Source organism: Leptodactylus fuscus, chromosome 2 (assembly GCF_031893055.1).
Source record: "Leptodactylus fuscus isolate aLepFus1 chromosome 2, aLepFus1.hap2, whole genome shotgun sequence".
NCBI classification, from domain to species: Eukaryota; Metazoa; Chordata; class Amphibia; order Anura; family Leptodactylidae; genus Leptodactylus; species Leptodactylus fuscus.
Window position 1 is genome coordinate 34,127,554 of NC_134266.1, and position 9,406 is coordinate 34,136,959.

Here is a 9,406-nt window from a genome sequence, read left to right on the forward strand (position 1 = left end):
CACCTGGAAACTGTGCACAGATCAGACTCATAAACGCCGCCATTTTTGTGTAGCCCTTTACTTGTTCAGGATAGTGCAGTCGAGCACGTAAAATGCTTCCATTGTGGTGACAGATCAGGAAATGACAAGGCGGCCTCTAGCGGAGGCAGAATAGTGGGTGACGGCTAGTCGCACGAGTCAAAATACGTCAAAATTGCGTCTAGAATGGAGTTGCTCCTGGTAGGTCCTTCCTCCAGCAACTCCAATCTAGTCACCTCACTAGTGAACGGGCTAGAATGGAGTTACTGTAGGGAGGACCTACCAGGAGCAACTCCAATCTAGACAATTCACTAATGAGGTGACTAGATTGGAGTTGCTGGAGGCAGGAACTACTAGAATCAACTCCAATGTAGACTGTTCAGTACTAAAGTGACTAGAATGGAGTTGCTAATAGGAGCTGCCGCCAGAAACTCCAATCTAGTCACCTCACTACAGGAGCAGCTACGGTAGAGTGGAGTGTCTATAGGAAGGAGCCAGAACTGGCCAAGAGAGACATTGTATATGTATAGGATTATCAATAAGAATACAGGAAATACACATTCCTGGACATAGATACATCCTGTGAAAGTTTGTGAGTTTGGATGTTTGTGGATTTGTGTGTTTGTTCCTCAATCACGCAAAACCCGCTCGACCGATTTGGCTGAAAGTTTCCACAAACATAGTTAATACACCCAATTGCGCAATAGGCTACTTTTCGTCACAATAGCGCACATACGTTTGTGCCAGGACCCCCACAAAACCCAAACTCACACACTTTGGACCATAGCAAACCACTATTCAATTCATATTGCCCTCTACAGTCTAGCCCCTAACCCCACACAATCTCATATACATATACTTTACCACTTTGCCCCTCACCTTAACGATACTCCAGGAGGCGCTCTATAACGCTCCGGAGCAGCCATGTTTGCCGACCCCCACCGCTCTGACAATCCGCGACACCGCCCACCCATGTCAATACCCCTAGGCGGTCTAATAAATGCAAAAAAAAAAAGTTTAAAAAAAAGTAAAAAAATATAAAAACAAATAAAAGGGATTAAAAATTCAAATCACCCCCCCTTTCCCTAGAACACATATAAAAGTAGTTAAAAACTGTGAAACACATACATGTTAGGTATCCCCGCGCCCGAAATCGCCCGCTCTACAAAGCTAGACAAATATTTTTCCTGTTCGGTAAACGCCGTAGCGGGAAAAATGGTCAAAAGTGCCAAACCGCCGTTTTTTCACTGTTTTGATTCTGATAAAAATTTGAATAAAAAGTGATCAAAGCAATAGCATTTCCCCGAAAATGGTAGAACTAAAAAGTACACCCGACCCCGCAAAAAAAGACGCCCTATACATCCCCGTACACGCACATATAAAAAAGTTACGGCTGTCGGAATATGGCGACTTTTCAAAAAAAAAAAATTTTTAACATAGTTTTGGATTTTTTTAAAGGGTCAAAAAGTAAATAAGACTATATAAATTTGGTATCCCCGGAATCGTAACGAAACACAGAATACAGGGGACATGTCACAATAGCGCACATACGTTTTTCCCAGGACCCCCACAAAACCCAAACTCACATCACTATCTCTGCAATCTCACACACTTTGGACCATAGCAAGCCACAAAATTCATATTACTCTCTACAGCAGAGGTCAGCAACCCCTGGCACACGTGCCAAGAGTGGCACTCCTGCCATATTTCACTGGCACACCAGCAGCACAGGACCTGCAAGAGTTAAATGAAGTCGGAGCGTCCCTTCAGTGCTCTGCTAGAGCTGAGGCATAAGGACACTCCCCTTCTCTCACTGCCCTCCAATGAGAGGGGTGCAGGAAACAGAGGGGGTGGAGCTTAATCGCTCAGGTCTCTGCCTGCTATAGTGATAGCTCCTGCCGTCTGCATCCTGCAAAGGTTCCCCGAGGAGGAGAGGAAGCTGCTAGCAAAGTGAAGAAACACACAGGTCCCTTCCTGTAGTTCCTATTCTCATTAATGTCAGGCATTTGGGGTTATTAGTTTAGTGTTAGTAACTCCATGTGCCTCACATTAATAGGAATAAACCCCATCATGTCCCTCATATTAACCCCTGTGTGCCTCACATGAATAGGAATAAACCCCATCATGTCCCTCATATTAACCTCTGTGTGCCCCATATAAAGGTTACTACTATGTGAGACATATGGAGGTACTAATAAAAGACCTCAATAATGAAGATACTTAATTATTACCTCCAAGTCTCTCACATATCAGTAACTCTTACACAAGGGTTAATGTGAAGGACATGATGGGTTACTAAACTGTCATGCACAGGGCCAGACTTTATGTTGCTTGCTCCAGAGTATCCTGTGCCCAAAACTTACATGTACTGGCGGAAAATAACAAATCATACAATGTCGTATATCCATGTATATTAACCTGAAATACCTCTGTCCCAAACACACTATGTACAGTTCTCAGAACACCGTATAGCAGCTGAAATACAAATTACATTCAACACAAAAGTCTCACGTATTCTCAGAATTATAGCAAAAACAAGATACAAAGTTACATTTTATATCCCATACCTTATACACAGTACTAAAATCTTACCCGCGCCTGGATTTACCCAGTTCTACAATCACCGCAGACGAAGTCACGGGTACCAGCTAGTATATATATATGTGTGTGTGCATATATATGTGTGCGTGCCTATATATGTCTGTGTGCATATACTGTATGTGTGTGTGTGCGCATATATATGTTTGTGTGTGTATATATAGATGTGCGCGCACATATACAGGGTGTCCAAAAAATGTATACACATTTTAGCAGCTGATAACTCAATTATATTCTTCGCCTTTATTTCGGCCTTGGTTATCATCTGTTGGTGTTTTTGGGTTGGTGGTTGGCTGTTTGGTTGGTGAGTGTCTGGTTTGCTCAGGTGGCTTAGCCATGCTTGGTGGTGGTAGGAGTCAGGCTTGCTCCCCTGGATGTGTGCCTGGAAAGCTAGAGCCCTCTTCTGTATGGTGAGCCATAGGGGGAGTCTGCCTAGCTCTGCCCTGCAGGCCATGTTGGAGGTGTTGCGATGGACATGGAGCAGGTATTTGCAGAACTCCAGATGGAAGTTCTCTGTTGGGCTGGAATCCCACTTTGACTGGTCTGGGTAGGTGGCGGGGCCCCAAACCTCGCTGCCATAGAGAAGGATCGGGGAGATGACTGCGTCAAATATCTTCAGCCAGACCCTCACCGGTGGTTTGAGGTGGTACAGTTGTCTTCTGATGGCGTAGAAGGTTCTGCAGGCTTTTGCTTTCAGGGTTTCTATTGCTGCTTTGAAGCTTCCTGATTGGCTGAGCTCCAGCCCCAGGTAGGTGTAGCTGTTGGTTTTCTCCAGTGTGGAGCCGTTCAGTGTGCATATATATGCGAGCGCATATATATTCACACTGAACGGCTCCACACTGTATATATATATATATATATATATATATATATATATACAGGGTGCTCGCATATATATGGGACACCCGCGCATATTTATATATATAAATACAGTGCCTACAAGTAGTATTCAACCCCCTGCAGATTTAGCAGGTTTACACATTCTGAATTAACTTGACATTGTGACATTTGGACTGTAGATCAGCCTGGAAGTGTGAAATGCACTGCAGCAAAAAAGAATGTTATTTCTTTGTTTAATTTTTTTTTAAATTGTGAAAAGTTTATTCAGAGGGTCATTTATTATTCAACCCCTCAAACCACCAGAATTCTGTTTGGTTCCCCTAAAGTATTAAGAAGTAGTTCAGGCACAAAGAGCAATGAGCTTCACATGTTTGGATTAATTATCTCTTTTTCCAGCCTTTTCTGACTATTTAAGACCCTCCCCAAACTTGTGAACAGCACTCATACATGGTCAACATGGGAAAGACAAAGGAGCATTCCAAGGCCATCAGAGACAAGATCGTGGAGGGTCACAAGGCTGGCAAGGGGTACAAAACCCTTTCCAAGGAGTTGGGCCTACCTGTCTCCACTGTTGGGAGCATCATCCGGAAGTGGAAGGCTTATGGAACTACTGTTAGCCTTCCACGGCCTGGACAGCCTTTGAAAGTTTCCTCCCGTGCCGAGGCCAGGCTTGTCCGAAGAGTCAAGGCTAACCCAAGGACAACAAGGAAGGAGCTCCGGGAAGATCTCATGGCAGTGGGGACATTGGTTTTAGTCAATACCATAAGTAACGTACTCCACCGCAATGGTCTCCGTTCCAGACGAGCCCGTAAGGTACCTTTACTTTCAAAGCGTCATGTCAAGGCTCGTCTACAGTTTGTTCATGATCACTTGGAGGACTCTGAGACAGACTGGTTCAAGGTTCTCTGGTCTGATGAGACCAAGATCGAGATCTTTGGTGCCAACCACACACGTGACGTTTGGAGACTGGACGGCACTGCATACCTCCCCAAGAATACCATCCCTACAGTCAAGCATGGTGGTGGCAGCATCATACTGTGGGGCTGCTTCTCAGCCAAGGGGCCTGACCATCTGGTCCGCATCCATGGGAAGATGGATAGCACGGCCTACCTGGAGATTTTGGCCAAGAACCTCCGCTCCTCCATCAAGGATCTTAAGATGGGTCGTCATTTCATCTTCCAACAAGACAACGACCCAAAGCACACAGCCAAGAAAACCAAGGCCTGGTTCAAGAGGGAAAAAATCAAGGTGTTACAGTGGCCTAGTCAGTCTCCTGACCTTAACCCAATTGAAAACTTGTGGAAGGAGCTCAAGATTAAAGTCCACATGAGACACCCAAAGAACCTAGATAACTTGGAGAAGATCTGCATGGAGGAGTGGGCCAAGATAACTCCAGAGACCTGTGCCGGCCTGATCAGCTCTTATAAAAGACGATTATTAGCTGTAATTGCAAACAAGGGTTATTCCACAAAATATTAAACCTAGGGGTTGAATAATAATTGACCCACACTTTTATGTTTAAGATTTATTAAAATTTAACTGAGCAACAGAACTTTTTGGTTTGTAAGATTTATGCATCTGTTAATAAATCCTGCTCTTGTTTGAAGTTTGAAGGCTCTAACTTATTTGCATCTTATCAAACCTGCTAAATCTGCAGGGGGTTAAATACTTCTTGTAGGCACTGTATATGCATATATATATATATAGAGGGTGTCCCAAAAAAATGCGCGCGCACATGTGCGCAGGTGTCCCATATATATGCGAGCGCATATATATGCGAGCGCATATATATGCGCACATATATATGGGACACCCGCGCACATGTGCGCGCACATTTTTTTAGGACACCCAGTATTTATATGCGAGCACCCTGTGTGTATATATAGATATATATATATATATATATATATATATATATATATACATACATACATGAGCACATATATATATATATATATATATATATATATATATATATATATATATATATAAGACACCCGCATGAGCGTATATATATGTGATGTCAGAGCCAGAATCAGTATGAGAGGTCGGAGCCAGAAGCAGTATGAGACATCAGAGCCAGAAGCAGTCTGAGAGGTCAGAGCCAGAATCTGTATGAGAGATCAGAGCCAGAAGCAGTATGAGAGGTCAGAGCCAGAATCAGTCTGAGAGGTCAGAGCCAGAATCATTATGAGAGGTCAGAGCCAGAATCAGTCTGAGAGGTCAGAGCCAGAATTAGTATGAGAGGTCAGAGCCAGAATCAGTCTGAGAGGTCAGAGCCAGAACCGGTATGAGAGGTCAGAGCCAGAAGCGGTGTGAAAGGTCAGAACTGGAATCAGTACGAGAGGTCAGAGCCAGAATCAGTAAGAGAGGTCAGAACCAGAATCAGTCTGAGAGGTCAGAGCCAGAATCAGTCTGAGAGGTCAGAGCCAGAATCAGTCTGAGAGGTCAGAGCCAGAACCGGTATGAGAGATCAGAGCCCGAAGCAGTGTGAAAGGTCAGAACTGGAATCAGTACGAGAGGTCAGAGCCAGAATCAGTATGAGAGGTCAGAGCCAGAATCAGTATGAGAGGTCAGAGCCAGAATCAGTATAAGAGATCAGAGTCAGAATCAGTATGAGAGATCAGAGCCAGAATCAGAATGAGAGGTCAGAGCCGGAATCAGTTTGAAAGGTCAGAGCCGGAAGCAGTATGAGAGGTCAGAGCCAGAATCAGTCTGAGAGGTCAGAGCCAGAAATAGTATGAGAGGTCAGAGCCAGAATCAGTCTGAGAGGTCAGAACGAGAATCAGTCTGAGAGGTCAGAGCCAGAATCAGTCTGAGAGGTCAGAGCCAGAATCAGTATGAGAGGTCAGAGCCAGAATCAGTATAAGAGGTCAGAGCCAGAATCAGTATGAGAGGTCAGAGCCAGAATCAGTATGAGAGGTCAGAGCCAGAATCAGTATGAAAGGTCAGAGCCAGAATCAGTATGAGTGGTCAGAGCAAGAATCAGTCTGAGAGGTCAGAGCCATAATCAGTCTGAGAGGTCAGAGCCAGAATCGGTATGAGAGGTCAGAGCCGGAAGCAGTATGAAAGGTCAGAACTTGAATCAGTATGAGAGGTCAGAGCCAGAATCAGTCTGAGAGGTCAGAGCCAGAATCAGTCTGAGAGGTCAGAGCCAGAATCAGTATGAGAGGTCAGAGCCAGAATCAGTATAAGAGGTCAGAGCCAGAATCAGTATGAGAGGTCAGAGCCAGAATCAGTATGAGAGGTCAGAGCCAGAATCAATATGAGAGTTCAGAGCCAGAATCGGTCTGAGACGTCAGAGCCAGAATCAGTATGAGAGGTCAGAGCCAGAATCAGTCTGAAAGGACAGAGCCAGAATCAGTCCGAGAGGTCAGAGCCAGAATCAGTATGAGAGGTCAGAGCCAGAATCAGTATGAGAGGTCAGAGCCAGAATCAGTATGACAGGTCAGAGCCAGAATCAGTCTGAGAGGTCAGAGCCAGAATCAGTCTGAGAGGTCAGAGCCAGAATTAGTATGAGAGATCAGAGCAAGAATCAGTCTAAGAGGTCAGAACCAGAATCTATATGAGAGATCAGAGCCAGAATCAATATCAGAGATCAGAGCCAGAATCAGTATGAGAGGTCAGAGCCGGAATCAATATGAGAGGTCAGAGCCAGAATCAGTCTGAGAGGTCAGAGCCAGAAGCAGTATGAGACGTCAGAGCCAGAATCAGTATGAGAGATCAGAGCAAGAATCAGTCTAAGAGATCAGAGTCAGAATCAGTATGAGAGGTCAGAGCCGGAATCAGTTTGAAAGGTCAGAGCCGGAAGCAGTATGAGAGGTCAGAGCCAGAATCAGTCTGAGAGGTCAGAGCCAGAAATAGTATGAGAGGTCAGAGCCAGAATCAGTCTGAGAGGTCAGAAAGAGAATCAGTCTGAGAGGTCAGAGCCAGAATCAGTCTGAGAGGTCAGAGCCAGAATCAGTATGAGAGGTCAGAGCCAGAATCAGTCTGAGAAGTCAGAGCCAGAAGTAGTATTAGACGTCAGAGCCAGATGCAGTCTAAGAGGTCAGAGCCAGAATCAGTATGAGAGGTCAGAGCCAGAATCAGTATGAGAGGTCAGAGCCAGAATCAGTATGAGAGGTCAGAGCCAGAATCAGTATGAGAGGTCAGAGCCAGAATCAGTATGAGAGGTCAGAGCCAGAATCAGTATGAAAGGTCAGAGCCAGAATCTGTATGAGTGGTCAGAGCAAGAATCAGTCTGAGAGGTCAGAGCCATAATCAGTCTGAGAGGTCAGAGCCAGAATCGGTATGAGAGGTCAGAGCCGGAAGCAGTATGAAAGGTCAGAACTTGAATCAGTATGAGAGGTCAGAGCCAGAATCAGTATGAGAGTTCAGAGCCAGAATCGGACTGAGAGGTCAGAGCCAGAATCAGTATGAGAGGTCAGAGCCAGAATCAGTCTGAGAGGACAGAGCCAGAATCAGTCCGAGAGGTCAGAGCCAGATTCAGTATGAGAGGTCAGAGCCAGAATCAGTATGAGAGGTCAGAGCCAGAAGCAGTATGACAGGTCAGAGCCAGAATCAGTCTGAGAGGTCAGAGCCAGAATCAGTCTGAGAGGTCAGAGCCAGAATTAGTATGAGAGATCAGAGCAAGAATCAGTCTAAGAGGTCAGAACCAGAATCTATATGAGAGATCAGAGCCAGAATCAATATCAGAGCCAGAATCAGTATGAGAGGTCAGAGCCGGAATCAATATGAGAGGTCAGAGCCAGAATCAGTCTGAGAGGTCAGAGCCAGAAGCGGTATGAGACGTCAGAGCCAGAAGCAGTATGAGACGTCAGAGCCAGAATCAGTATGAGAGATCAGAGCAAGAATCAGTCTAAGAGGTCAGAACCAGAATCTATATGAGAAATCAGAGCCAGAAACAATATCAGAGATCAGAGCCAGAATCAGTATGAGAGGTCAGAGCCGGAATCAATATGAGAGGTCAGAGCCAGAATCAGTCTGAGAGGTCAGAGCCAGAAGCAGTATGAGACGTCAGAGCCAGAATCAGTCTGAGAGGTCAGAGCCAGGATCAGTCTGAGAGGTCAGAGCCAGAATCAGTCTGAGAGGTCAGAGCCAGAATCGGTATGAGAGGTCAGAGCCAGAAGCGGTATGAAAGGTCAGAGCCAGAATCAGTATGAGAGATCAGAGCCAGAATCAGTATGAGAGGTCAGAGCCAGAATCAGTATGAGAGTTCAGAGCCAGAATCATTATGAGAGGTCAGAGCCAGAATCAGACTGAGAGGTCAGAGCCAGAATCGGCATGAGAGGTCAGAGCCAGAATCAGTCTGAGAGGTCAGAGCCAGAATCAGTCTGAGAGGTCAGAGTCAGAATCAGTCTGAGAGGTCAGAGCCAGAATCGGTATGAGAGGACAGAACCAGAAGCAGTATGAGAGATCAGAGCCAGAATCAGTCTGAGAGGTCAGAGCCGGAATCAGTATGAGAGGACAGAGCAAGAATCAGTATGAGAGATCAGAGCCAGAATCAGTCTGAGAGGTCAGAGCCGGAATCAGTCTGAGAGATCAGAGCCGGAATCAGTATAAGAGGTCAGAGCCAGAATCAGTCTGAGAGGTCAGAGCCAGAATTAGTATGAGAGGTCAGAGCCAGAATCAGTCTGAGAGGTCAGAGCCAGAACCGGTATGAGAGGTCAGAGCCAGAATCAGTCTGAGAGGTCAGAACCAGAATCAGTCTGAGAGGTCAGAGCCAGAATCAGTCTGAGAGGTCAGAACCAGAATCAGTCTGAGAGGTCAGAGCCAGAATCAGTCTGAGAGGTCAGAGCCAGAATCGGTATGAGAGGTCAGAGCCAGAATCGGTATGAGAGGTCAGAGCCAGAATCAGACTGAGAGGTCAGAGCCAGAATCAGTCTGAGAGGTCAGAACCAGAATCAGTCTGAGAGGTCAGAGCCAGAATCAGTCTGAGAGGTCAGAGCCA